General features: G+C 36.7%; 1 non-coding gene across 1 annotated transcript; it reads left to right on the top strand.

Moving 5' to 3' along the window:
• Positions 1-18,286: 18,286 nt before the first annotated feature.
• TRNAD-AUC (transfer RNA aspartic acid (anticodon AUC)) lies at positions 18,287-18,358 on the top strand. Its single transcript has one exon. It is a non-coding gene; the product is annotated as a tRNA-Asp (tRNA).
• Positions 18,359-18,563: the final 205 nt, after the last annotated feature.

Genomic DNA, 18,563 nt, shown 5'->3' with positions numbered 1-18,563 from the left:
TATGATTTTTCCAGTAGTAATTTATGGATGTGAACGTTGGACTATAAAGAAAGCTGAGTGCAAAAGAATTGATACTTTTGAACTGTGGTGTTGGGGAAGACTCCTGAGAATCCCTTGGACTGCAAGGAGATCCAACCAGTCCATCCTAAAGGATATCAGTCCTGAGTGTTCATTGGAATGACTCATGTTGAAGCTGAAACTCCAATACTTTGGCCACCTGATGGGAAGACCTGACTCATTTGAAAAGACCCTGATTCTGGGAATGATTGAGGGCAGGAGCAGAAGGGGATAATAGAGGATGAGATGGTTGGATAGCATCACTGACTCAATGGACATGAGTTTGGATAAACTCTGGGAGTTGGTGATGGACAGGGAGGCCTGTTGTGCTGCGGTTCATGGGGTTGGAAGGAGTCAGATAAGACTGAGTGACTGAACTGAACTAAAAACATATTTAATGCAAATATGAAGAAATACAAGTCACCATATATTTACAGTCTTTATCCAGGCAAATGGTCCCATGTGAATTAGCAGTTAGATCCTATAGGTATCCCAAATGGTATCTGTGGAAATTTATTTAGGACCAAATTATATTCCCCACCTACTAGACAATTAGAACATAGCACATGTGTGCAGGATAAGGGAGGAAATTATCTATCAAGAATATCTCAAGGCAATTGGCAAATGTCCAGATTTCAGAGAAACCTAGTTAGTGCCCTATTCTAACTGCAAAAGTAATTTTCTTCCTGAAATGAAAAATTAATGTGATGTTCCTGAAGGGAAACATTTAATAATAATCAAGTCAAGGCCATAAGGCACTTGATTCCCTTCTGTGACCTTAGTCCTAATATAGTAGTAACCCTGCGGCTCTGCTCTTAACTAGAGTGTGGTTCAGAGACCAAATCATTGAACCATGATGTTCGGATACTCTCTTTGCTCCCATTTCATATGATAATCAGTGTTGAGCTGATGGATATCGCTAAAAAGTATAAGAAATTTCTTTTCCCCACTTTTTTTTTTTTAAACCAAACTACAGTTCAATGATGTTAAAAGAAAGAAATAATTTTAATGAGTTACGTTGCAATAAAATCCTGGCTCATATGTTTCCACATACTTCAGTTCCGTTCAGTCAGTTCAGTCACTCAGTCGTGTCCGACCGACTTTTTGCGACCCCATGAATCGCAGCATGCCAGGCCTCCCTGTCCATCACCAACTCCCGGAGTTTATCCAAACTCACGTCCATCGAGTCGGTGATGCCATCCAACCATCTCATCCTCTGTTGTCCCCTTCTCCTCCTGCTCCCAATCCCTCCCAGCATCAGGGTCTTTTCCAGTGAGTCAACTCTTCTCATGAAGTGGCCAAAGTATTGGAGTTTCAGCTTTAGCATCAGTCCTTCCAATGAACACCGAAGACTGATCTCCTTTAGAATGGACTGGTTGGATCTCCTTGCAGTCCAAGGGACTCTCAAGAGTCTTCTCCAACACCACAGTTCAAAAGCATCAATTCTTCGGCGCTCAGCTTTCTTCACAGTCCAACTCTCACATCCATACATGACCACTGGAAAAACCATAGCCTTGACTAGACGGACTTTTGTTGGCAAAGTAATGTCTCTGCTTCTCAATATGCTATCTAGGTTGGTCATAACTTTCCTTCCAAGGAGTAAGCATCTTTTAATTTCATGGCTGCAGTCACTATTGCCATTGTAATTAATTAGATATCTAAAACAGAGACATAAGAATATACATTAACATTTCATAAGAATATTATTTTGCAATAAAATACTTTACCAATAGCAATGGAAAATTATAGTTACAAAAATACGTTAGAAATTTAGAAGATTCAATTTCATCATTATAAAACCACTTATAAAAATAGCATTTAATAGAACAAGTGACACTTAATAGAAAGTGTATATATGTTTAAACAGGAGATGTCTTAGCAATTGTGATTTTTCCCTTAGTTTGTTGCATTTTAAGCTCTGGTTCTATGGAACTCCACACATTTAGCGCTATTGTAGAATCTTGAAATCAAGATTCCAATTTTCTGCCTATGAAGGAATCTCTTCCATGGCATGTCTGATGAGTGCTCCAGGTTGAAATATTTTCACAGAGAACCCAAACAAGAAGGCCACTTCCTTATACTACAAGACACTTCAGTGTTTAACAATTTAAATTTGCACCAAATTTTCCTGCCAGGAGTCCTGGTTCTGCTTGACATAGCAGATTCCTTTTACATAACATAGCCCTTCAAATATTTGTCAGCAACTATTATGGCATGGGGAGAAGGCAATGGCAACCCACTTTAGTACTCTTGCCTGGAAAAATCCCACGGATGGAGGAACCTGGTAGGCTGTAGTCCATTGGGTTGCTAAGAGTCAGACATGACTGAGCGACTTCACTTTCACTTTTCACTTTCATGCACTGGAGAAGGAAGTGGCAACCCACTCCAGTGTTCTTGCCTGGAGAATCCCAGGGATGGGGGAACTGGGTGGGCTGCCGTCTATGGAATCACACAGAGTCGGACACGACTGAAGCGGCTTAGCAGCAGCAGCAGCAGCATTATGGCATGGGTAGATTCATTCTAGGAAGCTCACTTTTGCTGCAGGGTGGGATAAAGTGAAAGAACTAAAGCCAAAAGAAATTAGGGAAAGTGATTGCCCAACAGATTATAAGGAATGGAAAAAAGGAACAACCTCTGGCTTTGTATTCCCCAGATGTTCAGTTTATGCCACTGGGAATTTTATGTACGTTTGACATGATAATTAAACTGGCTAATCATTTTGGAAATGATTTTAAAATTAAATTCCTACTATACACAGAACAACAAAACGAACTGGAGATGAATTAAACATTTTAAAGTAAAACCATTGATGTATTAGAAAACTTTACAGGCCAATAAAAAACATTCTTGGATGGTAAAGCATATTCTTAGCACTATCTGAAAATCAAAAATATATTTAAGAAAATATTTTAAAATCTAATCATTTAGCAAGTATGAAACTCAGACCCCAAACTTTAGTATGCAGTCAAGACTTTGTTTTCTCAAATTTCAATCTTCTAACAGGTTGTCAGTGAATTCCAACCTTGATCTCATTGATGCCCTCTTCTCTCCCTCAAGTTGCATGAAATTAGAGAGGCTTATGTGGCAGGGAGAAAAGAAGGCTGGGTGATGGTGGAGTAGAAAGGGATAACAGGATACAAATGCCAGTGCTTTGTCTTTTAACAAGTTCTTTACAGTGGTGGGAAAACACCACTCTAATGCCTGTCTACACTCTGTGTCTCCTTTCCCAACTTCTCCTCTCCCTCTTTTTCTGCTATAATGGATTTTAAGGGTGCATTTTAAAACATTCATCACATCATAACTACAGTTTTTTTTTTTCAAATGTCTGTGTAGAAGAAAATCATGCCCCTAAGTATTGAAAGGAAAAAGAAAAAAAAAAAAAACTAGGGAAATGATTCCAATGTACATGATAAACAGAGAAAAAAACTTTTACAAATTAAATGCAAAAGACAGTGTCTCATATAAAAATTTTCAAAGAACAAAGAACACAATCTAGAGGAAGAAACAAATTTTCAGTAAATATGCAAAATTGCTTACACTTACTAGAAATTTTAAAAATGTAAAATAAAGTAACAACTAACAATTATTTAAAAATAATCATACTGGAATATTTTTCTTTTAATGTCAGACCCTAATAATAAAAATAAATAATATTTTGGTGAAAATTAATCCAAAAAATCCATGATAAAGAAAATATCGAAATTTTAAATAAAGGCAGGATCCAACCCTGCACTTATATGACCTTAATCGTGGCCTTGCAAATAATGGTGAATATCAGGAGAAATAACACTCATGTACATTGTGAATGACCTTTAAGTTAGTGGGTAATTTGGCAATATATATCTACAGTTGAAAAATACATAGCCCTTGACATAAAAATTCCACTTTTGGGAATTATAATAAAACTATGATAAATGAATACAGGTATCAACACACTGGGCTTCCCTGATAGCTCAGTTGGTAAAGAATCCGCCTGCAATGTGGGAGACCTGGGTTTGATCCCTGAGTTGGGGATCCCCTGGAGAAGGGAAAGGCTACTCACTACAGTATTCTGGCCCGGAGAATTTCATAAACTGCATAGTCCATGGGGTTGCAAAGAGTGGGACACAACTGAGGAACTTTCACTTTTTGGTTACGACTTCCCTATAGATCAAAGGGTAAAGAAATCTGCCTGTGATACAGACCAGGCAGGAGACCTGGGGTCAATCCCTGGGTTGGGAAGTTCCTCTGGAGAAGGGAATGGCAATCCACTCCAGTATTCTTGGGTTGAGAATTCCATGGACAGAGAAGCCTGGCGGGCTACAGTCTGTGGGGCACATTAATAAGAACATTAATATTCATTTACACATTGTTTAAAACAGCAAAACACTGCAAAGAATGATAATCAATTATTCAAATAATTTATGCCGTAGCCACTCACCAGAATAATATTGAGCAATTAAAAAGATGTAGACATAGATGTTTTTACATAGACACTTGAGCTATACTATATAAGTAAAAGCTTTCATTTTTTTGGTAGACAAAATGGTAAAAAAAAAATTGAAGTTTATACATATATAATACATATATATGTGTATGCATATATGCACATGCACACACATTATCTATCTCTATGAATGAATTAAAATTTAGAAAGATGAATCTCAAAGCATTAACTGTAATTATCTCTGGGGGGTAGAATATGGATGATTTTTTTCTTTCTAAATTTCTGTATTAGTGAAATTTTTTCTGACTCCTAAATTTATTCCACCAAGTTGGGGGAGGAGGGAGAACTCAGCCAAAAACTTTCCATCAAAGGAATGACTAAGATACCAAAATCCCCAAATCACAAGAAAAAAGTCTAAAAGCTGTCCAGCTCATTTTTCACCTGCCTTAGAAGATGGCATCTGGAAAAATCTAATAGGGACTGTAGCACTTATAGTCCCAGGATTTTCCCATAAGTCTCCTTCTTCCCTTTTGTTTTGAACAAATATGTTTTCAAGTTCTGGGTTTCACTTTATTTACCCTTGAATGCTGCAATAATGGCACCCTAATTCTAAAACAGATCGCTTTTATAGCCAAGTATCCTTCTATGCCAGTCCCTTGACCACAGTTAACAACAGGAAAGAAGAACAAGACAACACCATGCCCTAAAACTTGGGAGAAAGCCTTGTGTCATGAGAGCAAGAGGATAAAATTTCAAGAAGCCACCAAGCAATGCCAAATTCTATAAAAATTTAAAGGTATGAAGACTAAGTCTAGATTGTTGGATTAGGGAACTGGAGATCAGTGGCCACTTTCAAGGGTATGTTTGGAAGTGAAATGTCAGAAGTTGTTATGAAAGGATGCTGGAACATTGAGTAAGAACCAAGACAATGGGTAAGAATGAGCTAGAATTTCAAAGTGCAATTTGAGTGAGAAGTGGTGGAAAGAGAAGGACTTGACAGGATAGGAAAAAGAGAAGCTCTAAGCACTTAAAGTGAAGAGAAAGGGAGATACATTAAAATGACATTTTACAATAGAAGTAAATGAAGGAAAATGGTCATGGGGAATGTAGGACTGACAAGGATATAAAATCAAATGTGAATGTGTGCAAATTACCTAGGCCTCCAGATTTGATTCTTTAGTCCAACATGGGTCACAAGATTCTGCATTTTTAACAAGCTCTCAGGTGATGCTGATGCTTCTGCTCTTCAGGACACACTTAGAGAAGCAAGGGGCCGACTCAGTGAAAGGAAAGGAAGACCTCTTTCTCTGAGAATCGATTAAGGAAAGCGACATGATAGGTGTAGAAATCAAGCCCGAGAAGAGAACAGGTAAGGGAATCTATGCTAAGTGACCTTTAGCTCCTCTGTAAAATATGAGTGAGCTCATTTGTTGAGAATGAGGGAATGTGGAGAAATGAGGTCTCGGAAACAGTGGGGAAGTTTCAGATGAACTGTTGCAAGACGCTTATTATGAGATCAAGAAGACATGAACTGCTTCTTTTGGTGAGGTGCACTATTAACATAATTAAACCATAAAGTGAAGTGTGGGCTTTAGGAAAAGGAAGTAAAGATGACTTTCCCCAATTAAAATTAATGAGATAAAGTTCACCTCTGGTGGCCACAATGCGCTTGCTAATGACTGCCTTAAAAGGATCAGGAATGCAGTTCACCCCAATACTTACATCTTTGAAATAGTCTACCCACAATTTAACTCACTTGTCTAAACTTTTTCTATTTATCTCGTGTCCAGAAAATGAATGTGAAAAATACAGCCTTAAGCTGTAAGCAGGCTGCCTAGAAACAATAACAATAAAAAATTGGATGAAAAAATGAGAGCTTCTAGATTGGTTAATATTTGGGCAAAGGGTAGTTTTCAACTTATCCAAGTTAATTTTTCCAAGAGCAATTATCCTTGTTGGCATCTACCCAGGACTTGAGGTTGACATTATTCCTTCAGCAGAAAATGGCATGGGTATCGCTCATGACCTAAAATTCTTCTGGTGTCACCTTGGCCCCACTGTGCCTCTTCTGAAAAATCACTTTTCTGTCATCATCTGCACAGCCCTCCAGTGCTCTAAATTGAGGATTCAGCTTCAGATATTGCCTTGGAATTTGGTTCTGTGTGTGAAATGAACATTGTTAGAAAATGAACCTCCCCTATGTGTTAGTCTGTTCATTAAAAATGGAATAGCAAAAGGAGAAAATAAATTGCAAGGAGTCCCTTAGCCGCCCTCAATATTCACAACATTCAGAGTTGGCTATTGAAATATGAAAAGGCAAACGTGGAAAAGCTGAAAATGAACAGAATCACAGCCCCCAGGTCTCCACTGGTCTGTTCCAGCAGCAGCTGCAGCTCCCCAATCCCAATAATTTAATGTTATGATCACTCTCTCATTATTAGTAATTTTATGCACTATGAACTTCCATGCTTTTCTCATCTACTGATCATTTATACCAGATTCATTCCCCAAATTCATCTGCTGTATTCCTCATCAGGCCTTCTCTGAAGTAATTTTCCTCTTCACTAAATTATCAAAGTGATTCCTTTCATTTCACCTATCATCTCTCTGTTTTATGGTTATTTACATATCTTATCTCCATGTTAAATCATTAGATTCTTAAGAACAGAAATCCCAGCTTACTTTGTTTCATATCCTTCATAACATCTAATCATATTTTTAAAGTTTTTTTATCTGTATGATTTTTTTTTTGTAAAAAGGGATTCAGTTAGAGGCTGACATGAAGCTATAATAAATGGTAATTATCAAAACATGTTTCAATTCTGGAATTCTGTAAGCGTAATCAAGGGTACCACCTCAGTTTTCCCTATGTTCATCCTTGTTCTTACTCTTGGTTGCATGCAGAATATATGGTATGTATTCCAAAAGATATTAGCAAGGGAGCTAATGAGACCCACATAATACACTTTTGATGAGTTAGACTCTGTACCACACATAAACCACAATGAAATGTATAAACTTCATAGCAACAATTTCTCACATTCTCAAATTGCAGAAAGCAGAGATGACGGGAAATGTCATAAAATTAAGAACAATTAAAAAATGCAGGAAAAAAATCACCCAAGGGTTTTACAATCCTCTCTCCATTCAGCAAAAATACTCAATCCTTTTCAGTGAAGGTAGTGAATATCATTTTGCATTTTACATATATCATATGGCTAATTACTTTTTAAATATGGAATTGACAGGATAGTTTGGGGTGAGACAATACTAATCTCATTTTCTGGGAAGTTCTAGAAGAATTTTTATAATCTATTATCAGCAACTTTTCAGTTGAACAGACCGAGTAAAATTTTCAAAATATGTCAGGCTTTTTACTTTGTATGGTATCACCTTTTCATTAATATATCAATAGTGGTGTGTCGTTCTTTCACAGCTTGAAAAATTGGTGCCTAATCTCAAAAAAACTTTTTTCCCCTGCCCTGCCAACAACCATAAGGGTTTTCTTCAATGGATTAAAATACTACTGCTTTATACTAAAGGGAAGTAAGGGAAAAGGGAAGTCGCTCAGTCGTGTCCAACTCTTAGCGACCCCATGGACTGCAGCCTACCAAGCTCTTCCGTCCATGGGATTTTCCAGGCAAGAGTACTGGAGTGGGGTGCCATCGCCTTCTCTGATGAATGAGTCTACCTATTTGTAAAAATGTGACTGATGAAAACAGTGCAATCACTAGGTTATCACACTGTGCGAGTTCAGTTGTCAAGAGGGAGCAACTCAAAGGACATCACACAATCTATAAACCAGCTGGAAGGAGCCATCCAGACTTTGCCCTGCCGAACCCTTTCTGGGCGATGATACTAAGTAACATTTAAATTAAACTGGGACACAATATACCTCTTTTCTTTGAGATATGTTTATAAATACATAATTGGCATGACATTTCCCACATAGAAGCCTTCCCTGGTGGCTCAGGAATCTGCCTGTAATGCAGAAGACTCTGGTTAGAGCCTCAGGGCTTTCACTTTTTTTCCCCTAAATAGAACATATTAAATAAAATTTACAACATTCACTTTTCAATATATGGCACATTTGTCCTAAAAGTGTTTTTAAAATAACTTATCTGACAGGGGCAAAAGAAGGCCCTGATAATTATCTGATAAATGGCCCAAATTAGGAAATCCATGGACTGTAGCCCTCCAGGCTCCTCTGTCCATGGAATTCTCCAGGCAAGGATACTGGAGTGGGTAGCCATTCCCTTCTCCAGGGGATCTTTCCAACCCAGGGATCGAACACAGGTCTCCCGCATTGCAGGCAAATTCTTTACCATCTGAGCCACCAGAGAAGCCCATACAGCAAATAGAATCATAGAATCAGAGTGGACTTTCTTATAAGACAATCAAAACTGGCAATTACAGAGTAATTTAAAATATAATTTATAAGTATGTGTATAAATATATATTTATAAAAATGCTTTAAGTATAATTTTAAAATATGTCTCTCTTCAACCACAAACACAAATAGTCTATTTGCTTAAATCTGATTCTTATGTATAAAATTTCTAGCCTCAAAGTGTGATGTGTTCACTGGTCCATTGAAAAATATGATAAACATCTGAGAGGTGGGAAAAACCAAAATGACTTAAAATGCTATAGCCGCTACTTCCCTCCATTGTTTTCAGTCAGATAGTATAAATTAACTTGGTATAATTAGGGAAGTTAAGTCTAAGATTGTGATAGCCAAAAAAGATTGTTATGAGCCAAATCTAACTGAAATATTTTAATTATTACTTGGAAAAAGTTAACATATGAGTTTTATCAATAAAAACTAATCTGGAATAGCAATCTTTACTACTTTAGCAGGAAGCAAGGGGGAAATAGATTCATCCTTTTCAAATTACTTTCTGATCTGTGACCATCATGGAGGCTTTGAAATGAGCAGAGTAACATAATCTACCTCTTTGCCAAAAGCATTACATCAATCTGTCTCTATCTACATGGGTGAATCTTATGCTTGGGAACATTAATAAAATTATTAATTAAGACAACCATCCTGAAACAATGGGCAAACCTGATTATCTTTTATGAACACCAATTTTAAATGCCATAACAAGAATCTGGTCTTCTCTTTCTTATATCCAACCATACTCCGGAAAGAGATTTCAGAATGGAAATCTTTCTATTTTTGTTTGCACAGCCTGAACAGGCATTTGTTCCCACAGATGTTCCACATTTACACACAGGAAAGAATGTTTGAAATCCACCTCCATCATTTACAAAATGATGATGATACTGACTTCCCATTGGGGCTTTGTTAAATGGTTCCAGATATTTATCATCTGTGACCATTGGGACTATCTGGCCTAGATTTGTCTTTTGTAGGTCCTCCTCAAAGCTCTCCCACCCTCTTCTCTAGGACAAAAGTGTTCTGCTTGGTGTAAGAAAATTGCTAATTATATGAGGACATTTCCTGGCTAATCATTAAAGGAGGTTTGTTAATGATGTTCTTAAAGAGGCTTACAAATCATTTAAAGGTAAATGAAATTATTTAACTGACAGCTTATGCATCCAAAAATTATTACTCTTTGTAAAATAGTAATGTTCAGGCATGATAAAATGGTATCTAACTGCACAGTTACTTTATTGTTTAGTACTTAGTGGCAGAAAAAAGTTAATTGAAATATGAAAAATGTTTAGTAAGGATTGGTAGTAATTTACCAAATAATGTTGACTCCAGTCACTTTTACAACTTGAATTTGCTGAAACACCTAGCAATTATTTATACACAGTAAAAAATTGTTGGGTTGGCTAATCAATAAAACATTCACCCCTTCTAGAAGCACTTTTTAAACCCCAAGCAAAAACCAAAAAGGCTGTGAACACAACTGCACTGTTTTATTTCTACTGAATATACAAATCCCATCAAGCATTTAGATCTAAAAGTTTATAGACTCTAACACTCACCAGAAGCAATATAAGATCAGTGTTTTTCTACTTGGGCCCCTGCTGAGGTGAAGACCCTTATAACTTGTTTGAAAATATTAGTATGTCTTAAAGGGCTCAAACTCTATTAGCTTGTTCATTAACACACACACCAACTGAGTCATAACTAAATGAGCAGTGGATTTAAAACATACCTTATAAAAAGTAAAGTGTAGGAGTACCTAAATGGTGATTTAAATGAATATGCTTCTGTAAAAGGAACTTTATTTTATTTTTAATTAATTTTTATTGGAGTATAGTTGCTTTATAACATTGTATTAGTTTTTGCTGTACAGCAAAGTGGATCAATTAGTGGAGGTGATGGAATTCCAGTTGAGCTATTTCAAATTCTGAGAGATGATGCTGTGAAAGTGCTGCACTCAATATGCCAGCAAATTTGGAAAACTCAGCAGTGGCCACAGGACTGGAAAAGGTCAGTTTTTATTCCAATCCCAAATAAAGGCCATGCCAAAGAATGCTCAAACTACTGCACAATTGCATTCATCTCACATGCTAGTAAAGTAATGCTCAAAATTCTCCAAGCCAGGCTTCAACAGTATGTGAACCATGAACTTCCAGATGTTCACGCCGGATTTAGAAAAGGCAGAGGAACCAGAGATCAAATTGCCAATACCTACTGTATCATTGAAAAAGAAAGAGAGTTCCAGAAAAACATCTGCTTCTGCTTTATTGACTATGCCAAAGACTCTGACTGTGTGGATCACAACAAACTGTGTAAAATTCTGAAAGAGATGGGAATACCAGACCACCTAACCTGCCTCTTGAGAAACCTACATGCAGGTCAGGAAGCAACAGTTAGAACTGGACATGGAACAACAGACTGGTTCCAAATAGGAGTATGTCAAGGCTGTATATTGTCACCCTGCTTATTTCACTTATATGCAGAGTACATCATGAGAAACGCTGGACTGGATGAAGCACAAGCTGGAATCAGGATTGCTGGGAGAAATATCAATAACTTCAGATATGCACGTGATACTACCCTTATGGCAGAAAGCGAAGAAAAACTAAAGAGCCTCTTGATGAAAGTGAAAGAGGAGAGTGTTTTAAAAAGCTGGCTTAAAATTCAACATCCAGAAAACTAAGATCATGGTATGTGTCCCATCATTTCATGGCAAATAGATGGGGAGACAATGGAAACCATGACAGACTTTATTTTTTGGGGCTTCAAAATCAGTGCAGATGGTGACTGCAGCCATGAAATTAAAAGATGCTTGCTCCTTGGAAGAAACGCTGTGATAAACCTAGACAGCATATTCAAAAGCAGAAACATTACTTTGCCAACAAAGGTCCATCTAGTCAAAGCTATGGCTTTTCCAGTCTTCATGTATGGATGTAAGAGTTGAACTATAAAGAAGGCTGAGTGCCGAAGAATTGATGCTTTTGAACTGTGGTGTTGGAGAAGACTCTTGAGAGTCCTTTAGACTGTAAGGAGATCCAACCAGTCCATCCTAAAGGAAATCAGTCCTGAGAGTTCATTGGAAGGACTGATGCTGAAGTTGAAACTCCAATACTTTGGCCACCTGATGTTATAACTGACTCATTGGAAAAGACTCTGATGCTGGGAAAGATTGAAGGTGAGAGGAAAAGGGGACGACAGAGGATGAGATGGTTGGATGGTATCACCACTCAACGGACATGAGTTTGAGTAAACTCCAGGAGTTGGTGATGGACAGGAAGGCCTGTCATGATACAGTCCATGGGGTCGCAAAGAGTCAGACATGACTGAGTGACTGAACTGAACTGAACTGATACATATGTTCCTTATTTTTGTATTTCCTTACCATTTAGGTCACCACAGAGCATTGAGTAGAGCTCCCTGTGCTCTACAATAGGTTCTCATTAGTTATCTATTTTATCTATTTTATATATAGTAGTTGATCCCTATATATATATGTTGATCACAATCTCCCAATGCATCCCATACCTCCCTTCCCCCTTTGGTATCCATAAATTTGTTCTCTACATCTGTGACTCTATTTCTACTTTGTAAATAAGTTTATCTGTACCGTATTTCTAGATTCTACATATAAGTGATAATATATTATCTGACTTATTTCACTCTCTGTGAAAGTCTCCAGGTCCATCAATCCCTCTGCAAATGGCACAATTTTGTTCCTTTTTACGGCTGACTAATATTCCATTTTATATATGAACCACATCTTCTCTATCCATTCTTCTGTTGATTGACTTTTAGATTGCTTCCATGTCTTGGGTATTGTAATGTAAAAGGAATTTTAAAAGATTTGTTTTATATTAAATATTGTGGCTCATCTGATTTAGCATCTCCCTATTATTGTGTTTTTATTTACTGTCATTCTTATCACCAGTCTTGCTCTAGTATATGATTTTTTTAAAGAAAAAAGTACAAATCTTATGTTACTTTACAATGAACACTATTGTACAATGAGCTATTTACAATGAACACTATTAAAACTTACATGTTTCAGTTGACAAAGGAAAAAATTCTTTTAGATCTCCCAACAGGATAGACGTATTCTATGAGAATAAAAAATGGCATATTAAAATAAATTTATAGAAAAGTTGAATAAAGCTTAGGAAAAAATTCTGGAGAAAAGCTGCTTTTATTTAAGGGATTTTTATGGTAACTTTTCAGTGATTTTTATTGTTTGTTATTTTTGACATTTCCTCAGTAGGGGAGTACATTTAGCCACATTTTACAAAGAAAGGAAAGTTGTGGGTGTTTATGTGTTTTGTCAGGAGTAGAGTTAGTGATCCATCACTTCAACTATCAAACCACTCATTAAAATTCTTCTTTTGCTGTCTCTCTTCTTTACTGTCTAATCCTTCATCCACAGTTACAAATTAGACTATAAAGATATGTCCAGTCTGCTTATTCCACTAGCTCTTTCGTCTGTTATATCTACTCCTTAGATCACTCCGAATATTCTCAAATACTGTGAGAATATTTCTAAAACTTATCTCATCCCATTTCAGTTCTCCAGGAAAATTTCCAACTCTTCTTTTATAGTTCTTATGACCTTTCCAACTATGAGGATAGAAGTTTAAGAATATGCACACCTTACTCTAGCAAAAATTACTTATAGTCCCTATACTAGCGATTCAAAGCCTTGGTGGGAAAAAGCTACGCTTGATTTACCATTATTATTATTTCTCAAGAACCCTTTGATTTTATTCTCAAGAAGAAAGATTTGACAGTAATTTTGAGAAAAAGTTGAGACTAATTTAGGAAACCTGGTTCCAAGGAGATTGTGGGACTCACTCTACATGAAGTACCTTAAATTGGAGGAAATTGTGTGTGTGTGTGTGTGTGTGTGTGTGTGTGTGCGCGCGCGCGTGTGCACGCATAGGGAACAGGATAGAGAGGGGAGAGGAGAAGGAGAAGGGAAAGAAGGAGGAGGAGTAGGTGTAAATAAACAGAAGTGATACGAGAATAAAAAGACACTATCTGTTTCCAGACAAGATTCCTCTTAAAAGTCATATGAAGGTGAACAAGGCAGAAGCCATAGTCTAAGTCATAAGTTTAGACTTGATGAAGATGAACCTTTTACTACCAGATTCCAACAAGCACATATTGGTAAAAGCACATGTACTTTGAAACAGTCATTTATTCTTTGCATATTTTAAGTCTATTTTTTTTTTTACCCTTTTTCTCACTTCAATGATACCTATTTTAGGATGTGAGTTCTGCAAGGACAAGAAATTCATCTGTTATGCTTTCTTGGCACAACACTGAGCACAGTAAATGGGAGTATTAAATAAATATTAGTGGAAGAGGGAAAAATGGAGGAGGAACAGTAAAGATTGGCTAATCCCACTTCCCCCTTTTATTGGTCATGCTATGAGGCTTGCAGGATCTTAGCTCCTTATCCAAGGAGTTAACCTGGGCCCTTGGCAGTGTAAGCACAGAGTCCTAAACACTGACTGCCAGAGAATTTCCTAATTTCACCTTTTGACCTATTCTTTATCCTGTGAAACTTTTCTTTTATGAGACTAAGTATAACCACATTTGTTTATCTTATTTGTTTAAATTCCTGAAACTGATTCACTATACAAACGAATATTCTGAGTTCTTTCTTCCTAGATACTGCATAGGGCATTGAAACACTGATATTTTAGGAGTATCCTTTGCCTTGTAGAAAATTAGAATTCTGAATGACTTTGACAAGCTGAAGAAATAAATAAAATGAAGCTCCCAGGGAATAAATGGAAGATAATTTTATTTGTGAAGAAAAAAACCTGCAGAAGAGAATGCAAAGCATTTGTCACACAAAGATATCCATTAAAATTGTTTCACTGGAGAAAATCATAAAACTGTGAGACAATAAAGATCTTCTAGTCCAGTTCCTACCATCAATATATATGTACACTGGAATGCAGATAATTTGGATGACTTAACACAAATCAGAAAAGCTAATAAGCAGGAAAGGGGGACTGTGTTTTTGTTCTTGTGCTCTGCTGCTGCTAAGTCACTTCAGTCGTGTCCGACTCTGTGCGACCCCATAGACGGCAGCCCACCAGGCTCCCCCGTCCCTGGGATTCTCCAAGCAAGAACACTGGAGTGGGTTGCCATTTCCTTCTCCAATGCATGAAAGTGAAAAGGGAAAGTGAAGTCGCTCAGTTGTGTCCGACTCTTAGCAACCCCATGGACTGCAGCCTACCAGGCTCCTCCGTCCATGGGATTTTCCAGGCAAGAATACTGGAGTGAGGTGCCATTGCCTTCTCCGTTCTTGTGCTCAGTTGCGTCCAACTCTGTGGCCCCATGGACTATAACCCACCAGGCCCCTCTATCCATGAAATTTTCTATGCAAGAATACTAGAGTAGGTAGCCATTTTCTACTACAGGGGATCTTCCCAAACCAAGGATAGAACCTGAGTCTTTTGCATCTCCTGCATTGGCAGGGAGATTCTTTACCATTAGCACCACCTGGGAAGCAGGAAAGGCAGAAATAGATGCTAAATCTCCTGACTCCTAGACCAGTGCTCGCAAGATGGAGTGGTATGATGATAGAGATCCTTTAATAATAAATTATGGGATATGTCCAATTTGGATCTCAACAATTTTAAGACTTGTGAAAAAATAAAGAGAACTTGGAATATTTATTTGTGGTTGCACTGGGTCTTTGTTGCTGTTGCATAATGAAGTAACTGATTACAGGTTTAGAAGTTTAGAAAGGGAGTTTCGAGAACCATAGTTATTAAATCTTCAGGGGAAACTTAATTACAAACTTCAAATATATGATGTTATTATATAGAGAATGGCAAGCAGATGTTTTCTCTTCACGAAAGTCAGAAAAAGAGGACACAGAATTGATGAAACTTACTATTAATAGTTAAGTATAAGGTGGTTTCCTGTCTAATCATGTGAGAATCAGTTGTTCTGGGGATATAAAACTCTATGAAAAATTTTGAACAGAAAAACAAATCTGAAAATCAATGGCATTGTGTCATTGATGGCATCAAATTTTTAAATAGTTAAGGTTTGTTTGATGCCATTTCTAGACTTTTAAAGAAGATCTTTGATTAATACACCTAAAAATTATAACATCAAAATGGTAGTAAATCTACTTTGCTTTGGGAAAAGAGATTTTTTTTACCATAATGGTATAAAAGAAACATGTAAAGGTCTCAGTGTAATGCCATTCCCAAGTCCTGTGTTATATTACTCAGTTAGGTGCAATAGCTCATTTTTCCTATAGGAAAGATTTACATTATCTTGAAATTAATCCAAGTTTTCTTTCTAGTAAATGGAAATTGTGACAAAGAAGTGTGGAAAAATACTTTCTTAAATGTCTCCATGTATTTTATATGACATATGAATGGTATTTGTTGTAACAGAACTGATGCTTCAGTATAACACTACACACAGAAAAAAACACTCACTTCACTATATCATCAATTCTAATAACAATTTAAGTTGGCTGATACACATACATTGTGAGCTACTCATTGACATGAAGACAAAATAGCATTCATGGCACAAACCATACATCAAACTCTGAAAATTAGTTTCATTTTCCAAGAGTCATAATTCTAGGTTTATATAATTCAGTAAAAAAAAAAATTGTGTAAGAAAATATTTTATGAGTTTTTCCAAAGCAAAATTGTGTAAGCAACAAAAATCTTATGAGTTGCAAGAAGGGAAACATGTATTCTGAAAATATTCTTCAACTATAGAAGGAATTAAAAATTGATCAAGGAAATAATCTTGATATTCTAAGAAATTTATGTTCAAAATTTTTTTTACCATTACCCTTAGTAAGAATTGTATTTTTATCCTGACAGGCACATTATTGTATATAAATGAATATCCACTTCACACACACCTGCATATGGATGACTGAAATAAGTTTCATGTATCAGTTATTTCTCTTACTTTTCCTAGCTGAAAAGTGAAAGTTGCTCAGTCATGTCCGACTCTTTGCAACCCCATGGACTATACAGTTCATGGAATTCTCGGGCTTAGAATACTGGAGTGGGTAGCCTTTCCCCTCTCCAGGGGATCTTCCCAACCCAGGGATTGAACCCAGGTCTCCCACAGTGCAGGCTGATTCTTTACCAGCTGAGCCACAAGGGAAGCCCAATAATACTGGCGTGGGCAGCCTATTTCTTCTCCAGTGTATCTTTCCAACCCAGGAATTGAAATGGGGTTTCCTGCATTGTAGGTGGATTCTTTACCAACAGAGTTATGAGAGAAGCTCTGTACATACATAATGACCATTAAAATTAAAATGTTAAAAGAACATAGGACTTTTATCTGTATCATTACCTTTCATATTTGGTCAATAAATTAAAATGCACTACAAGATAAGGTCTAATTTTTGTTTTGTTGTTTTCTTCTGATGTCTCTGTCTAGTTTTTATCTCAGATCAATGCTGGCTTCATAGAATAAGTTGGGAAATAGTCCCTAGTTTTCAGTTTCTGGAAGAATATATGTAGACTTGGTATTATTTCTTCCTTAAACATTTGGTAGAATTCACTCCAGAAGCCATCTGGGCCTGGGATGTTTATGGATATTTTGACCACATCTTATATTTATGTCTCTTAACTTTCTTTAGCTTCTTTTTTTATGATACAGTACTTTTAGTGCCCCTAGTAGCCGTGACTATAAATCTATTTTAAACTGCTTGAGACCCATTAACAACCATTTTCATATTCTAAACCATACTCATGCCAAAACATGATTTAATAAGGTACTTATGACTGCTCCCAATAGTACCTTATTGTCTTTTGACATAATACATTTTCAGAAAATAAATATCCCTGACTTGTTACCTATTTGAAAATGTATTAGTTATTAGAAAGTAATAGTCTTTACAGTCCAATGCTAATATTGTTCAAACAATTTCATGAATCAGAGCTTGCATAGTAAATTTGATCCCTGTTTTCCTTTGTCATAAAACTGATAAGAATTAAATACAAGCTCATTCAAAAACAAGGGAAGGCTCAGCTCGTAAAACTAAAGTGACAATTCCATAATAGCCCAGACATTCAGATTAACCATGCAGAATGGGATGGCAATAGCCATTGTGTCCTGAAAATGTTTTAGAGGTGAAATTAGGACAATGCAAGTAAAGTGGCAAGTGTTCAGACTAGGAGGACAGTGTGCATTATTAGTATTCTCAGGTGCAATGTCGTCCAGGCTTCTCCCTGAGAAAAATATCAGTTCTAATTTTCCTTCTTTTTTATAAGAAGATTTTATAGAGAATGAGTGAGATTAGGTTAGGTTTATCTACTATATTAGTCAGAGTTCTGTAGAGAAATAGAATTAGTAAGATGTATAGTACCCTATATATATATAATGGATATATATAACGGACTTCCCTGGTGGCTCAGACGGTAAAGCGTCTGCCTATCATGCAGGAGACCTGGGTTCAATCCCTGGTTGGGAAGATCTTTTGGAGAAGGAAATGGCAACCCGATCCAGTATTCTTACCTGGAAAATTCCAAGGATGGAGGAACCTTGTAGGCTACAGTCCAGGGGTCGCAAAGAGTCAGACATGACTGAGCAACTTCACTTTCACTTTCATATATATATATATATAACATCCAGTAGGATGTATGTAAGCATGAGTGTGTGTATGAGTGTATATTTTTG

This window comes from Bos javanicus, chromosome 2 (genome assembly GCF_032452875.1).
Source record: "Bos javanicus breed banteng chromosome 2, ARS-OSU_banteng_1.0, whole genome shotgun sequence".
NCBI classification, from domain to species: domain Eukaryota; kingdom Metazoa; phylum Chordata; class Mammalia; order Artiodactyla; family Bovidae; genus Bos; species Bos javanicus.
The sequence above is the reverse complement of the archived record's forward strand: the minus strand, read 5'-3'. Positions and strand labels throughout refer to the sequence as shown.